General features: G+C 37.0%; 1 long non-coding RNA gene across 1 annotated transcript in view; it reads left to right on the top strand.

Moving 5' to 3' along the window:
- Positions 1 to 399: 399 nt before the first annotated feature.
- The window catches only part of LOC145690426 (uncharacterized), a 37,297-nt gene continuing 19,753 nt past the window's right edge, over positions 400 to 17,943 (top strand). The window contains exon 1 of the long non-coding RNA XR_014132211.1: positions 400 to 785. This is a non-coding gene — a long non-coding RNA (uncharacterized LOC145690426). The remainder of the gene's footprint in view (positions 786 to 17,943) is intronic.

Genomic DNA, 17,943 nt, shown 5'->3' with positions numbered 1-17,943 from the left:
GGCAGGGAGTTGTTGTGTTCCCTGAACTCCAAAGACCAGACAGTTCAGAAACTATATTCTATCTTTCACGAACCACATGATTCATACGTTCATCAAGATTCTCTTCCGCCACGGATTTCCATCCCTGGCTAGCAGTGATGCCAACCTGTGGGAAAAATCCCATTTCGTGGGATTTTTAAAAATTAATTTATTGAAAAGATACAAAGTGATTTTTTAATTGAAATTGGTAACATAGGATTTTTCACGTATATCAAATTCACGCTAACATTATTTTCTAGAGGGAAAAAGTAGGCATAATCAGTCAAATAAGAAGTCAACTAAATCAAAGTTGTTAAAATATAACTTTAAAAAAAGGAAAGTTTATGCTACAGAGAAAGTGGTTTTTGGACTGTATGATATTCGAAAATCAAGCGCCAATAAAGAAAATTGTATTCTCGTATTTAAAGAAAGAAGACAATAAAATAATGAACGACTGAATGAAAGAAAGAGAAAGAAAATATCAAACGATAAACAATCAACTTCCGAAACATTCCACACAAACTATATGAAGAACGAGGCTAGTATTATCAGGCTCAGTATGAGACCATCGCACTAAGGCGTGATGAAGACACTGCACTTCTGACCAAAAACAGACTTCTTATCGATTAAGGAAATACTTATTCACAAAATATCTTGTAACCTAGTGTGGGAAATTCAAAAGCAAAATGGAATTTTTTACTCTCGAGATGGGATTTTATATTTTTTTAGGTTGGTATCACTGCTGGCTAGTCTCTTCGTGTACATTGGTAAGTCTTTCTTCATATTCTCTGTAACACTTGTGCGCACAACAATCACTTACAAAACTTCTGTCGTATTCCTTAATCATTTGACGATAAATTGCGGCTGTGTTATGGCCTTCCGCCTGCAAAAAGTGAATCACGTAGTTGACACTTGTCGGGCGCTTCGATGGCACTCACAACGGTGCTTGGGGTTCCTGGTCCGATCCCAGTTCGCGCCGTGTGAACTTTGTGGTGGACAAACACCGTGCTCGTGGGTTTTCTCGGGGTTCTCCCGTTTCCTTCCACTTTCTTCATTCCACCATTTCATTTATTTCTGATCATCATCGTCTTCTTTAGCCTAACCAGCATAACCGTGGACGTAAAACTTAGATTTCATTTTTTTTCTACAATGATTGAACGGAAGTGTCTTCTTTCGGTTGTAGCGCCCCAGAGGGCCCAATCCCTGGCAGGCTACAGCTAAGTTTGATTGCCCAGTGCCGGAGCACTGAGATGATAAATATATAGTACGGGTCGCCACCTGTGATCATGCTATGACACAGGAGAAGAATAGCAAAAGATGCTAACACTGTATAAGATTGCGCTAAATCCATGCGTTAATAAAAGAATGAGAAAAAAAAAACTTTTAGTACAACGGTAAAACGAATCCAACCTGTGCGAGACTGCCCCCTGTACACTCTACGAATGCACAGAACACAGCCCTTCCCTTGTGTTGTGATTTCCTTACCTATTTGAAGCTTATGAAAATGCCAAACCTGAAATACAAGGCTGCAGAGTTAATTTCGCACAACATAACACTTATGGTAGGGTGTTGCAACATTTTATTTGACTTAAAACATTCACAGATTTAGAATAAGGGATCTCACCAATTACTACACCAAAATTATACTGAAGTTACCATTGAGACTGCTTTCTGAGATAACCCTGCAATGTTATACTTAGCGACTTGCTTAGTTACTTAATTGAATAAACTCACACCCATCATATTGCTATACTATAATTGAAAATAATGATATGGGATTCAACACTCATATGAAACAAAATATTGGAACATGCACCTATATATAGTTCTATAAACTTACATAAAGAGTAATATGACACTAACAAATAATAGGATAAATAGCTCGAGCCAACGTAGATTTACTTACCACGACTAGTCGGGTTTACACTAATTATGTAATACTCAGAAGTATAATATGATGCACTTACTAGTAACCACCATAGCAGTAGGGAACCCCAAAGAAACATCATGCTAGATAGGTTCTCGCTACGTAGTATGTAAACATAAGACAAGTGACTCGTCCCAAATGAATACGGACATGAATGTAAATAAAGGGTGGACAAATTAGACAAGTGTAAAAAGTAGACATTATAAGTAAAACAGACAATGTATTACTGAACGCCAGTGCTGATCAGGATGTTAGGTACAAGTGAGCATCATGATTATACAAACGTAATGCTCAGACTAATAAAACCCATGTAATCGTCAAGTAGTGGCGTATTTGGACAGAACTTAAAAGGAAACGACGGTAACGTGATCCATATAAACTGACAACAGTAAAAGTCACACTAGTTTTAAGTGGAGAAACAAAAGGACAACATATCGAATCAACTTGTGCTAGACGGCCAGGTGTCTCCTAAATACTGAAAGCACACTCCTACTTCCGACAATGATAAACTCAATACACAGCAGTTAACTAGATAATCATATAGGTAGTGGTGTTCCTATGGCTTACTTCAGCATTGATAAGTGCAAACAGACAATCGTCGAAATTACATTTTTAAGACGGGCATCAGCGAATCCACATACGGGCGCTATGCAATATGATTCCAATTGATCAGTAGCAAAAAAGATAATTCTGTACAAAGCAGAATTATGGTCAGCCTGCTACGAAGGCGGGCACACACAACACAGGGTACTTACCCTTCTGACAGGTGTAAACAAGCAGAGACTGCTATACCTTTCATAAATGCACTTGCACTATTAACGGAACACATTTCCAACTGGACACAAAAGATATACACACTAACTGCTATTCGAAACGCATACGATGCACAGAAACTGCGACAGAATAACTGATCACTGCAGTGGAGAACTTCCCTTAAGCTAAAACGTCTAGAAGATAGGACATGAAGAGGATTCTTCGTCTTGCACACAACCTGATCTGGGCAGGCGAGAGCTGGGGGGCTCCGTCGCCAAAAGTAAATATGCCAATCCTGATGCTGACGCTCCATGACGTTCACTGGACAATATAACAGACAATGAAGATACAGTATGTATTATGAATGTCAACGGAGACTTGACTAACAAGTGGCGCTATTATAACATCATTCTGAGAACATGTTAATTGAACGCTTCGTAAGAAACACAAATAGTGTATTGATGAAACTTAAACGTGTAGATATTAACTCTTATGGATAGACACTTCAAACTGTAAGCCTATGTACAAAGTTCCATTCCAATTTCTTGGGAGAATGCTGAATTCTTGACTTCTTAAATCATCACTCGGGAGAACTGGATCACATAAGTCACCAGGTTACATACGATTAAATGGTAGAACAGCACAAGCAAGATTAGCAAGAACAAGTGATAAACCTGTATCCGTACTTGCCACTCGAATAAATCACAATGATGACAATGTTCTGGATTCCACTTCCGGAATGTCATATTTTCACTGGCAAATTTACCATAAACTCCTGATGCTTCCATATTACATAAAGGCGCGGATATTTCTGAATAGGACAGATGATGAAAGTACTTACTTCTGATACGCTTCACGGACATTGCGAATGAGTTGGGGGGCCCCGCTGCTAAAGATTTAGTTGTACATTGGATACATCATTTCTGACTGCAAGTAAAAATATGGTTCACTGAAAAACATGATGAGCAGTCCACTCTGGGAATGTTATTCACTAGATATTTGAATATGCAGAAGCAACCAAACGGAGCCAACTTAAAACATCCACCTACACAAAGATGACTCACGTGGCAGCCTGGGCTAATATGTACTTCCCCAACTACATTCGGAAGTTCATGCTATGCTAGATAGTGGCACACTCGCCGAAACCCATGAAACAGTTCCTTGAGGCATAAAGTGAATCACACAAATTATAAAACGTAACGATGGCGGCTGTAAATTAGAGATTTGACATTGTTTATCAACGCGCACCAAATTAATCATGCCATGATGTCTTCGTGCTTGACTTCGGGTACCAAGAATCCCTTGCGCGAACCCGCGAACATGATGCTTCGGCAGGGTTGCCAAATACAAAAAGGATTACAAGAGGTAAGTAATAACTTGTACTAATAATACAATTGTAGAATCATTTACAATGGGGCGTTACAACCTCGCCCTGGTTGAAGAAAAAAAAAAAAAACTTTGACCAAATAGTTTTTTTTTTATAAGTACGTATTCACCAACAATTCCTGGCGCTTCTCCAGAGAACAGTTGAACAACTTAACATTATCTAAATTATAAGTACCAATCCACTCATTATTTAAATTAACCAAACTTACTGCGTTATTTTCTACACCTATGACCAAAAATGGACCCAAATACTTTAAGAAAAACTTGCTAATGGTCTTATCCATCATAGAGCTATGCTTCTGATTTTTTACAAAAACAAGATCACCAATTTTAATTTCGACACCTTTAGTTTTCACTTTAGAATCATTTTTCTTGAGACTTTTCTTTGTATTTAACAATACTGACTGATGTCTAAACTTATAGTCTACTTCACCAAACTCTGAAGGCCAATCTAATTCTTTCTTGAAATTATCTAGAGCTGAGAAATTAAGAAAAAGCTCTGAAGGAGCGTAACCAGTAGTAAGAGATATAGAATTATTTAACAATGACTGAATCTCTGATAATTTTTGACTCCATTGGGTATGGTCTTTGTTAATAAATACTCTTAACAAGCGAGAAACTTCTGAATGATATCTTTCTACAGGATTAGATTTTGGATTATACGGGCTCAACAACAAATGTTGAATGCCATTTCTGCGACAGAAACGACGCCACAGGCAACAAACGAACTGTGCTCCCCTGTCCGTAATGAGTTCCTGGGGAATAGGATAATGGTAGAAATACCTTTTAGTAAAAATGGAAGTGATCTCTTTAGCATTAGCATTCCTTACTGGATACAACACAAGAAATTTACTATAGACATCTAAGACAGATAATATGTAAGAATAAGAGTTACTCTTTGGTAGACGCCCTATAAGATCTACACTTAATTTACAATGTGGGCGGTCAGCCTCCACATGGCAAATTTGATGTACCTTGGCCTGTGAACATGGTTTAGTTGTTGCACAAATTTCACAATCATTTATAAATTTAGCAATGTCACGCTTCATATTCGGCCAATAGAAAAGTTTTCTACAATGTAAATAACATTTCCTGGAACCAAAATGGGCTTCCTTATGAATTTCGTCTATTACTACATGAACTAAACTTTTAGGAATAATTAATTTCCAAACATTAGATTGCTTAACATACACTAAGTTTAAATGTTTACAATAATTTAAATTACCTTCTTCCAATTTAGCTAAACATTTACTAACAAAAGCATCACTCTGTTGTTCTTTAGACATTAGCTGTAAGAAAGAAGATTGAGTTAAATTTCTAAACACAACATTCACCATGTATATAGCACTACCAGACTCATCCTCATCAGGAGGATTACGCGAAATGACATCAGCAATATAATTCTCACCAGAAGACAGGTGTTCAAACTGCAAGTTATAATCCTGAAGTTTTAGTAATAACCTAGTGGTTCTAGCATCTAGATTACGTATAGTTTTAAGATGCGTTATGGCCTTGTTGTCTGTATGGACAACAGTTTCTCTACCAAGAATATAGTCTGCGAATCTCTCACACAGAAATACTACTGCTAATAATTCTGTCTGGAAAATAGACAATGACATTTCAGTGGGCTTAATACGTCTACTGGCATAAGAGATAACTCTAAATTCGTCACCCTCGAACTGACCAATATATCCTCCAATAGCTATGGCAGAGGAATCTGAAAAGATGTGAAAAGTTTTACTCATGTCAGGCAATGCTAAGGCAGGAGGAGAGATTAACTCTTGCTTTAATAATTCAAAAGCTTTCAGCTGTCTTGGGCCGAACTGAAATTTCACTTCCTTGCGTAGAAGATGCACTAAATCTTCGGTTAATTCGGCGTAATTGTTAATGAATTTGCGACGCCAATTGGCTATGCCCAAAAATTGACGTAACTGCTTACGAGTTCTTGGCACAGGAAAATTTCTAATAGTTTCATTCAGCTTGGAGTTGACTTTAACTTCTCGGCCAGATATGATATGTCCTAGGAATAACAGTTCGGGAAACAGAAATCTACATTTACGAAAATTTAAAGAGAAATTTAACTTGTTTAGCGTATACAGGATAAATTCTAAATGCTTAAGATGCTGTTCTATAGAAGGTGAAAAACAAAGAAGGTCGTCTAAATAACAAGAGACAAAATGTTTTGTGGACAGGTCGAAGATACTGTTCATAACGAACTGAAACAGACTTGTGGCAGATTTCAGTCCCATCACTAGGTAACGAAAACAATATTGCCTTCCTTCAAATAAGGAAGCTGTCTTCTCATAAGATTCTTCTTCTAAGGGTAGACAATAATATCCATCTTTACAATCAAATGAAGAAAACACCATAGAACCTTTGAGACGAGCTAATATATCTTGTATGGGCTCCACTCGCACGTTAGCAGATATTACCTTTCTATTCAGGTGCCTTAAATCCAATGTGGGTCTAATAGACTGCTTGTCTGCCTTATATACACAGTGCACCGGATTTAAATACGGTGACAATCTCTCTTCAATGACTCCCCATTATAACCATTTTTGCAAGAGTTTTCTAAATGGTTCTAGCATTGAATAGGCTATCGGGTATGGCTTGCACACCACTGGCTCGTTATCTGTAAGTTCGATCTTCAGCGGCTTTATATTTACTGGCCTAGGTCTCTCAGAGAATAATTCTCGGTACCGAATTAATAAATCTACTAATCTTGACTTAACATCTTCCGTTAAATCAGTTCTGGACAAAATAGTATCTTGAATTTCGCTCACGGGCACCAAATAATCATCTTCTTGGTTCACTTCTTGTATTAAAGGTTCTGGTTCCACTGAACTTATCCATAAGGAGTTCAGATTCAACTTGGCTGGCTTGCCGTCTAAGTCCTTAAAGGTAAGGATACGGTTAGCGAAGTCCACAACACAACTGTATTTACTCAAGAAAGGAGTTCCTAAAAGAACGTCTGACTTCATACCTTCCACAATGAAGAAAGAAACTTCGAGAACATGACCAGAGAATTCTAGATATAAAGTCTTTTGGCCTCTAACTCGGTGCTTATTATCACCCACGAAGGCTTGCAGAGTTACGTGCTTGGCTGGCACTAGCTTGGCGGTGGGTAACACTTCTACAATCCTTTTCCAATTATCATAACTCAAAAGGTTAGCTTCGCACCCACTATCAATTATACAGGATAGGGATAAACCTGCTATCTGGCCTGACAGATAAGGTGACTTTACGAAAGTACTATTTTCATTAACACTGTCATGAGAATTTTCATTTAAAATAAAATAAACTTGAAGAGGAGACTGAGTGAACCATGTACCGTTAGTTCGGTTAGATAATATAGCTTCTGGTCGCTTACTACAATCTTGGCGGGCTCCAGGCGACCGATCAGGAGTCTGCCCTATTGATTTAAAGTTGCATTACATTGAGCATAAGGCTCAGAGACAGTTTGTGAATTTACACCCATACTTTCATGATTATTCCTAAAATTAGGACAATGGTTACAATTACAAGATGAAATAGGTTCAGCCTGTTCACAAGAATTCCCTGATTGATTGTTAGTGTTTCTAGCAAAACCATTGTTAATGTTACGATTCCTAACGTTAACCCTTCTAACATTACGATTATTCTGTCTAGCTTGAAAACCATTATTACCTTGTCTATTAGTGAAATTATTACTACTATTGTTATTATTACGGTTGCCAAAACCAAACCTTCTTCGGTTATTACGCCTAAAATTGACATTATTGCCATTACTGTTGCTGTTACTATTACCAGGAGGATTATTGCCTAAGTAATCCTTTACGTTAGCATATCCCACTTGAGCCCATTTCTCTTTAGTGGTTACCTTATTCTCAGAATTGGAATTTACACTAGAGCTACCTTGTTCATTATTGTTTTCATTGATCATAGTAGTGGCGAGATTAACATCAAAATGCACATTGCGCTTCTTACTCTTACTAGGAGGATCATTGTCATTACCTGCTTTACGTTTAAAACTAAATGACTCTAAAGACACTAGAGGACTATTTAATAGCTTAGTTTTATCAGGTACTTCTAGCCTCATTAGGCGCTCAGCGAGTTCAGAAACAGAAGTGATTTCTACTTGACTTAAAGTAAATTGATACTCTGGAGGTAGTGTGTCAATTAAATAATCCACTAATTCTATTTGTGACATGTTATTCTTAAGCATTCTTAGACCTTTAGAAAGTTTCCACACAAACTCAGAAGCTTTTCCGTGAATGCTGGGGTTATATTTAGTAGACAGCAAATATCTCCACTGAGCCCTACAAACTTTTGGATTTAGATACTGCGACAAGAAAAGACGTTTAAAGTCATGATATGAATGGATTTGATCTGAGACCTGTGAGATCCAACAAGCAGCAGAATCTTTCATAGCTCTCATAGCAACTAACACTTGATATTCAGGATCAAGATTCAACAACTTAAAATTCTGTTCTAATTGTTGCAAGAAATCAAGTGGGGAAATCTCCAACACATTACCTGTAAACTCAGGGAAATGACTCAAATCTGACAGACGTAACGATTTTAGACCATGACCATTATTATTATTACCATTTATGCTGGACAATGGACAACCGTTGGACAAGAAAGAGGGGACAACTGGCTCCAAGGTGGAAGTTCTTGGGTAGGCAGAGTCACCTCGACCAATATTGACAGACGAAATACATGGCAAGTCATTTCTATCTTTAGCATGCTGAGAAAGAAAAGGGTTGAATAAATTATTTCGCTCATAACTAGGAAAACCATCAGCTTTCCGACCGTTCAAACCTTTGTCATTACCAGGCTGGGAATGAATGCAATGACTGTGCGGCATACCATGCGCAGAAGCAGTGGAAACACAACTAGCATTGTTAAAGAAATGCTGCACCTGGGACAGATTGACTTTGGCCGGGCGAAGACAAGAAGTAGTGGTTACTGAAGTAGTTCCAATCAAAGGACTAGAAACAACCACTGGAATTTCAGACTGACTACTGCCCTCACAAGTACTGGGATTAACAAGACCTAAGAATCTTTCAAAGTCTGTGAAGTGTCTACGCTCCACGTTAACCACATCAGAATTGAGCTGGTTACTTTGCTCTTCCACTTCTTCGTCATAGTCTTGATCAAAAAGGCTGTCAACCTTTTCCTTCAAGGCTTCAAGTTCGTCCCGTAGTCCTAAACAAGAGTTGCTGGTCTGGTGGATTTCTTTAACCTGGGTAGACAACGCTTCCAATTGACGCTTGCACATACTATTGTCTCTCAAGCAATTAAGCAGGGTTTCTTCCTGAGATGCTAAATTCTCATTCACCACTTCCAGTTGATGATTCAATTCCGCTGTATTGTTTTCTAATTGGTTGCTCAAGGCTACAATACGAGCATCCTGCTCTTTAATATGACGATCCACGGTGTCTTTCAGCTCTGACATTTCCTTTCCCACAACTCCAGAGATTTCACTAATCACTGTCGCTTTAACCTGCGAAACTTCTTCCTTCAACTGGGAGGTTTCGTTTGCTACGTCCAACCTTAACTGCGCGGTTTCTTCTGTCACCACTACTTTTACAGAATTTATTTGAGTAGTGAGCTGCGCTAGGAGCTCCGAAAAATTAGAAGCAACACCAATTTCACTACTACTACTTCCACTTTGACACTTCTCTACTAAAGATCCAGTGTTTACATCATCTATTTCAATAGTATTATCTGCTACTCCTGGGAATTGTACCAAACATGAATTACAATCCCACGAAACATCGGGCTTGCCTTTCTCAACAAAAGCTTCGTCACTTAATCCTGAACACTGTTTACAGTACCAAGTATTACAGGATGTACACTCTAATAAAGTGCCTGAATGGCCACACTGACGAGTTTTCCTCTTAGACTTGTTCATTCTGGCACCAACAGTTTAACACATGCACTAAGATTAAAAGGATACACTGAAAAAATAGTTTATTCGACGTTAAACACTCAATTGACTTTTACTTCACTGATATATAATGCGGGTCCCCAACCCAATTCGACAATGTCAACAAAGAGCGCTGCACCTCACCTACGATGAAAGTTGACTTAAGACAGCAAGACTTTTTTTTTTCGGAAAATTCAAAGATGACGGTATCCATCTTCGGAAGCTAAGAAATATACAAAATGTACAAGATACTGATAAACAAGATTGCTATATGATGCTAACAGAATTCTATATAGAGAAATAAAAATAGAAATCACTAGAACACAAGAAAAATCAAAAGGTACCAGCTGATATCCTGGCGATCAGGTCGCCAAAAACAACAAAACCCGTATCCTGGCTGGGTCGCCAAAAACAAAACAAACCGCTGTAGCGCCCCAGAGGGCCCAATCCCTGGCAGGCTACAGCTAAGTTTGATTGCCCAGTGCCGGAGCACTGAGATGATAAATATATAGTACGGGTCGCCACCTGTGATCATGCTATGACACAGGAGAAGAATAGCAAAAGATGCTAACACTGTATAAGATTGCGCTAAATCCATGCGTTAATAAAAGAATGAGAGAAAAAAAAAACTTTTAGTACAACGGTAAAACGAATCCAACCTGTGCGAGACTGCCCCCTGTACACTCTACGAATGCACAGAACACAGCCCTTCCCTTGTGTTGTGATTTCCTTACCTATTTGAAGCTTATGAAAATGCCAAACCTGAAATACAAGGCTGCAGAGTTAATTTCGCACAACATAACACTTATGGTAGGGTGTTGCAACATTTTATTTGACTTAAAACATTCACAGATTTAGAATAAGGGATCTCACCAATTACTACACCAAAATTATACTGAAGTTACCATTGAGACTGCTTTCTGAGATAACCCTGCAATGTTATACTTAGCGACTTGCTTAGTTACTTAATTGAATAAACTCACACCCATCATATTGCTATACTATAATTGAAAATAATGATATGGGATTCAACACTCATATGAAACAAAATATTGGAACATGCACCTATATATAGTTCTATAAACTTACATAAAGAGTAATATGACACTAACAAATAATAGGATAAATAGCTCGAGCCAACGTAGATTTACTTACCACGACTAGTCGGGTTTACACTAATTATGTAATACTCAGAAGTATAATATGATGCACTTACTAGTAACCACCATAGCAGTAGGGAACCCCAAAGAAACATCATGCTAGATAGGTTCTCGCTACGTAGTATGTAAACATAAGACAAGTGACTCGTCCCAAATGAATACGGACATGAATGTAAATAAAGGGTGGACAAATTAGACAAGTGTAAAAAGTAGACATTATAAGTAAAACAGACAATGTATTACTGAACGCCAGTGCTGATCAGGATGTTAGGTACAAGTGAGCATCATGATTATACAAACGTAATGCTCAGACTAATAAAACCCATGTAATCGTCAAGTAGTGGCGTATTTGGACAGAACTTAAAAGGAAACGACGGTAACGTGATCCATATAAACTGACAACAGTAAAAGTCACACTAGTTTTAAGTGGAGAAACAAAAGGACAACATATCGAATCAACTTGTGCTAGACGGCCAGGTGTCTCCTAAATACTGAAAGCACACTCCTACTTCCGACAATGATAAACTCAATACACAGCAGTTAACTAGATAATCATATAGGTAGTGGTGTTCCTATGGCTTACTTCAGCATTGATAAGTGCAAACAGACAATCGTCGAAATTACATTTTTAAGACGGGCATCAGCGAATCCACATACGGGCGCTATGCAATATGATTCCAATTGATCAGCAGCAAAAAAGATAATTCTGTACAAAGCAGAATTATGGTCAGCCTGCTACGAAGGCGAACACACAACACAGGGTACTTACCCTTCTGACAGGTGTAAACAAGCAGAGACTGCTATACCTTTCATAAATGCACTTGCACTATTAACGGAACACATTTCCAACTGGACACAAAAGATATACACACTAACTGCTATTCGAAACGCATACGATGCACAGAAACTGCGACAGAATAACTGATCACTGCAGTGGAGAACTTCCCTTAAGCTAAAACGTCTAGAAGATAGGACATGAAGAGGATTCTTCGTCTTGCACACAACCTGATCTGGGCAGGCGAGAGCTGGGGGGCTCCGTCGCCAAAAGTAAATATGCCAATCCTGATGCTGACGCTCCATGACGTTCACTGGACAATATAACAGACAATGATGATACAGTATGTATTATGAATGTCAACGGAGACTTGACTAATAAGTGGCGCTATTATAACATCATTCTGAGAACATGTTAATTGAACGCTTCGTAAGAAACACAAATAGTGTATTGATGAAACTTAAACGTGTAGATATTAACTCTTATGGATAGACACTTCAAACTGTAAGCCTATGTACAAAGTTCCATTCCAATTTCTTGGGAGAATGCTGAATTCTTGACTTCTTAAATCATCACTCGGGAGAACTGGATCACATAAGTCACCAGGTTACATACGATTAAATGGTAGAACAGCACAAGCAAGATTAGCAAGAACAAGTGATAAACCTGTATCCGTACTTGCCACTCGAATAAATCACAATGATGACAATGTTCTGGATTCCACTTCCGGAATGTCATATTTTCACTGGCAAATTTACCATAAACTCCTGATGCTTCCATATTACATAAAGGCGCGGATATTTCTGAATAGGACAGATGATGAAAGTACTTACTTCTGATACGCTTCACGGACATTGCGAATGAGTTGGGGGGCCCCGCTGCTAAAGATTTAGTTGTACATTGGATACATCATTTCTGACTGCAAGTAAAAATATGGTTCACTGAAAAACATGATGAGCAGTCCACTCTGGGAATGTTATTCACTAGATATTTGAATATCCAGAAGCAACCAAACGGAGCCAACTTAAAACATCCACCTACACAAAGATGACTCACGTGGCAGCCTGGGCTAATATGTACTTCCCCAACTACATTCGGAAGTTCATGCTATGCTAGATAGTGGCACACTTGCCAAAACCCATGAAACAGTTCCTTGAGGCATAAAGTGAATCACACAAATTATAAAACGTAACGATGGCGGCTGTAAATTAGAGATTTGACATTGTTTATCAACGCGCACCAAATTAATCATGCCATGATGTCTTCGTGCTTGACTTCGGGTACCCAGAATCCCTTGCGCGAACCCGCGAACATGATGCTTCGGCAGGGTTGCCAAATACAAAAAGGATTACAAGAGGTAAGTAATAACTTGTACTAATAATACAATTGTAGAATCATTTACAATGGGGCGTTACACGGTATGAGGAGTACGCTATTTTCAATGAACAGATTTGGCTTACCGACGTTTTGCTATTTCACGTAGTTCTCTAGTGGCTTAACGGAGATTGAAAAACTACTCCCTCATACTATGAAAGCTACATACAAATAACTTCTGTTCATATGTGAAACGAAATGCAAAAAGGATAAATAAAATTAATTTAGAGCACAACAGACATATAAATAATATTGGAAGCTCGATTTATTGACTTGTGTTTTTCAAAATATCCCAAACTAAATTTCCAATATTTTATTTCGAATCTTGTTTAGTACTTTAAGTGCTTAACTCATAGCTACTTAGTAGAAACAATCAGTCTTTCTACAGCACGTTCTGGGAAATCACTGTTAACACTAGGTTCTTAATTACTGACAAATATTTCAATAAAACTACTCAACAATTTATATCCTATCTGTTCCTTTTATTTATTTATTTATTTTTTTGATGTCGAATTCCTTTATAAACATGAAAAGATGGAATGACAATACTAAAAGGTTATCGAATTATTTCAACGGAAACACTGCGAGGACATTTAATGAAATTGAAAAGTAAATTTTAATTAAAAGTATGTCTTTTTTCAAAAGTGGTATCGCATCTCAGTTTGCTGTACAAAATCGTAGAATTGCGATGGAAACGTAAAAAATTGCATCTTAAATTGCGATGCATCAATGAATATAACCAGGCTGAGCTATTCTTACAGGAAAACAGCACAACATAGTTGTTTCTTTCGTGAAAGAAAGGTTTCCTTATATAGTTGTGATAAAACTACCCCCGACACCGGACGTTTTCCTTTACGTACAGGACTTTTTTTTTTGTTTCTTAACCCTTTAGCAGGCACATGGGGGTATATCATACCCCAAATGTTAATTTTCGTCTATTTTAGAAAACACATGTACAAAATTACATATAAACTACTACTGTAGTCATAGTTTATCATACAAAGACAATGATGATAAAAATTGTCTCAGGGTTGCCAACTACATGTAACTTTTCTACTTTTGTATACTATTCGGAATTTTCGTGCAACAGTTTATTTTAATATTGTTACGATGCAAGTTCGTGCTATAGTACAATCACATTAATTAAATCTTACTATCTAATGCTTTTGATAAACTCATGGTTACCAACTATATTGAATTTATTGTAACTTTTGAAATATAAATTTTTTGAGCCACATCAATTTTTTTTACATATCAATATTTATTCTTCGCTTTTGACTCTGACTTCACATTACTTATTTTTTACTTATATTCAAATTCGTAGTTGGTGTCTATATGTTCTAGTAAAAATTGCAATCAAAATAATGTACTGAAGTTGTGCATTTGTGTTGTCCACTATATCGTTAATATCAGAATCAACAATACAATGGAAGGCTGATATTTCATCTGTCAGATATTTGACAATATGTTTTGGACCAAAAATTTTTAATTTTTTTTTTTCGTTTTTTCTATTACACGAAAACAAGTTTTCTTACATTTACATACATTATTTCTTCCAATAAAATCATTAGAGCCAGAACTTACAAACTTTCCCCTTCCTCTAAAACACAATCTTGATCAGAGTCAGTATTATTATCATTTTCTTCTATTTTCTCATTTTCCTTACCGGATTTCCCACTGCCCACGACTTCTTCTTCCCATACTTCGTCTAGCAATTTTAAAATTTCTTCAGTTGACATTTTCATGAAGTAAACAAAACAAAGTAATCAAAAACAGTCAGTGCTGACGCAGTCAAACTGTAAACTTGTTCTGTTCTTCGAAACCGTAAAGATAAATTCCGTTAGCAGGCACGCGGGGTGCAATGTTCCCCATTCGCATTCATTTGCAATCAAGCAACAACTGTAGCCAATCCAATTCTTATGAAACAAACTGGACTACACCATCTCAACTGTCAGACAACAATGGACAAATAACTCGAACAGAAGTTCAAACCATACGCAAACAGTGTTGTCACATTGTAAACACAGAGTGGAGTACATTATACCCCAACGCGCCTGCTTATGGGTTAATTATCATATCAACCCACTATGGACTAGACACTATCACTAGAGACCGGCCGTAGAATTGACGACCAAAAGACTATGTGCATTTCGACACTTTATAGGATTTTGAAATGCACAAAATCTCACTTAACTTTTCGAAAATTAGTTATATAGCGAAAACATGAACTTTAGCAGTACTTCCTTTTATGTTGTTCTGTTGTTTCAGTCTCTGGGGTAAGGAGTTCATGAATGATATATCTGTATAATTACTTTATAGCAATGACTCAGAAATATTATTTAGATGTGTCCTCTTGTTTTTCACTGAGATGGCGAAAGGAAAATACTCTTCAGCTTTACATTTTTTTTATTTTATTTTTTTTTATGGGAAAACACACTTAATCCGGACATGATTTAGCTATAATATGAATTACGAAATTAACACTTATGAGAAATTAAGTTATTGTGTTTTTGTCATAAAAATATAGGTTCTCTTTGTGGACTGTGTAATATTAATTTATCCTGTCTTAACGGCATTATGGATATTGAATATGAAATAAAGAACTCCATGTGGACACATTTGAAACCAGATACAATCGTAAGCAACCTGTAAAATGATGAAGTTTAGTACTTAAATTTTAAAAAAATACTCTTCTTCTGTTTTGCTTTAAATTATCATACATGTTTGTTATACTGTATACAAAAATTGTGCTGTTTTTGTTATTTCATGTCCGCGTAAAAGAATAAACGAAATAATTATGGCTTCACAACTTAGTGAAAACCTCCAACTGTGCAGGCGTGGCCTGCCTCCTCCAATTCTTTCCTCAACTTCTCCGACGTAATACAAACAGAATAACTATCCGAAGCACTTTTGTTATGCGTTTAGAGTTCCTTTGTGGTAAAAAACGGTTCATAATTACATTCCGATTTCTCATCTAGAAAGCACGTGAATGTTTGATATTTTAATGTTATATGCTGAAATATTTTACGTTGTTTGTACACGATAAAAAAAAAGTGTCAGCACTGACGTCATTTTTGTCTTCAGCTCAATAGTTTCGTTCAAGATATTTAAATTCGATCCTGTTCTAAACAATCCAGTTAAAGAGCAATATTCAATAGCTAATCAATGCCCGAGCATATTCTAATAGTTTAGCATATGTCCCACAGACATGCCAACTCAGGAACAGGAAAAAGAAAATCCCCGTAAACTGATTTGCTTTGGTTATTTATTATGTCCAAGGATATCATACCAATCGTAATCAGTGGAAGATTTTCAGGCTGAAGCCCACCCAAATTGCATGATTTCTTTTTTTAAAAATCTAATGTTTGACATTCCTATGCGTATAAGCTTCACCCCCCCCCAAGGTCTAGTTATTTCTAAAACAGCGAAGCCTTTGTGAGTAAAGCCATTCTTAAACTATTTTTCTGGGCCCGCCACTGTTCATAAGGAAATTCAATCCGGCATCTACCTAAATAGGAAATTTACCTAAATTTAGAATGTAGGAGATTCCAGTAGTAATAATTTCCTATCTAAGCGGTATTTTGGACCAGTGTAAAGTAACCCCGAGTAGAGGCTGAAACCGCCTCCCAGTTTAATATTTTATGACTTTAAAACGTTTCGCATTTCAATTTCAACTATTAGATCAAAGTCCCATTATATACACTAGTATTCTACGAAACTGACTTAACTTTGACGGAAATTCTTGTACTGTTTGTACTTGTAGTTTGTACTGTTTATTACAAAATTATTTATTTTGTAGTGTTTATTACAAAATAAATACAAATATTATTTAAAAAGTAGTTAACAAGGAACCAAGACAACATGATAAGTCATCAATTACCGTTCAGTTCATATTTCTAGTCGCTACTTTAACCTAGATTTCTGGGTAATTTATATTATGATCACACTATAATTTACATGGATGGCAATACTGAAAATTCTTTTGATACGTATGTTTTTACCACAAAATTACCTATTATTGTGGTAAGTTATATTTCATTATCTCTTTTCACTTACGAAGAACGGGCAAAAGTAAAATGGTTAACTTTAGTATCATTTTTAGTAGTCTGCCCCCTTCGGCCGTATAACTTCCCGACCACTACTGTGATATTCACACAAATCTTATGTTTCGTCATTTGTTTCGAAGAGCTGAACTTCCTTCGAAAATCTAGGAAAAGTCAATTGCACTCCCTTACCTCACCTTGCAAGCAATATGACCTTAGGTACAAAGCACGTTGATTCATATTATCATCTTAGATCCCACCTCACGTAAGAGCGTACAATTCATAGAAACAATTGCAATCGCGTAGTCATAAATTAGGTTATTTTAAGAAGAAGATAAGTACAAATTTCTTGAAACGAGACGGTCATCAAACATTCCTTCAAGAAACTGCATTGTGTCTAATATTCCCCAAGAGACGAGAACTAAGTGGCAATACTGACTAGAGACTAGACGAGAAAAATGTAAACAGGCCAGGTAAATACTGTTATATCTTGCGATGTTTCGAGGGCTGACATCGTTCTCATCTTCAGGCGAATATGATGGGCAATAGAAGAGTCCAATCATACACACATGAGTATATATATTCCATACACT

This window comes from Thermobia domestica, chromosome 7 (assembly GCF_964235325.1).
Source record: "Thermobia domestica chromosome 7, izTheDome1.hap1.1, whole genome shotgun sequence".
In the NCBI taxonomy this organism is placed as follows: Eukaryota; Metazoa; Arthropoda; class Insecta; order Zygentoma; family Lepismatidae; genus Thermobia; species Thermobia domestica.
Note: the sequence above shows the minus strand (reverse complement) of the source record. Positions and strands in the feature narration are given on the sequence as shown.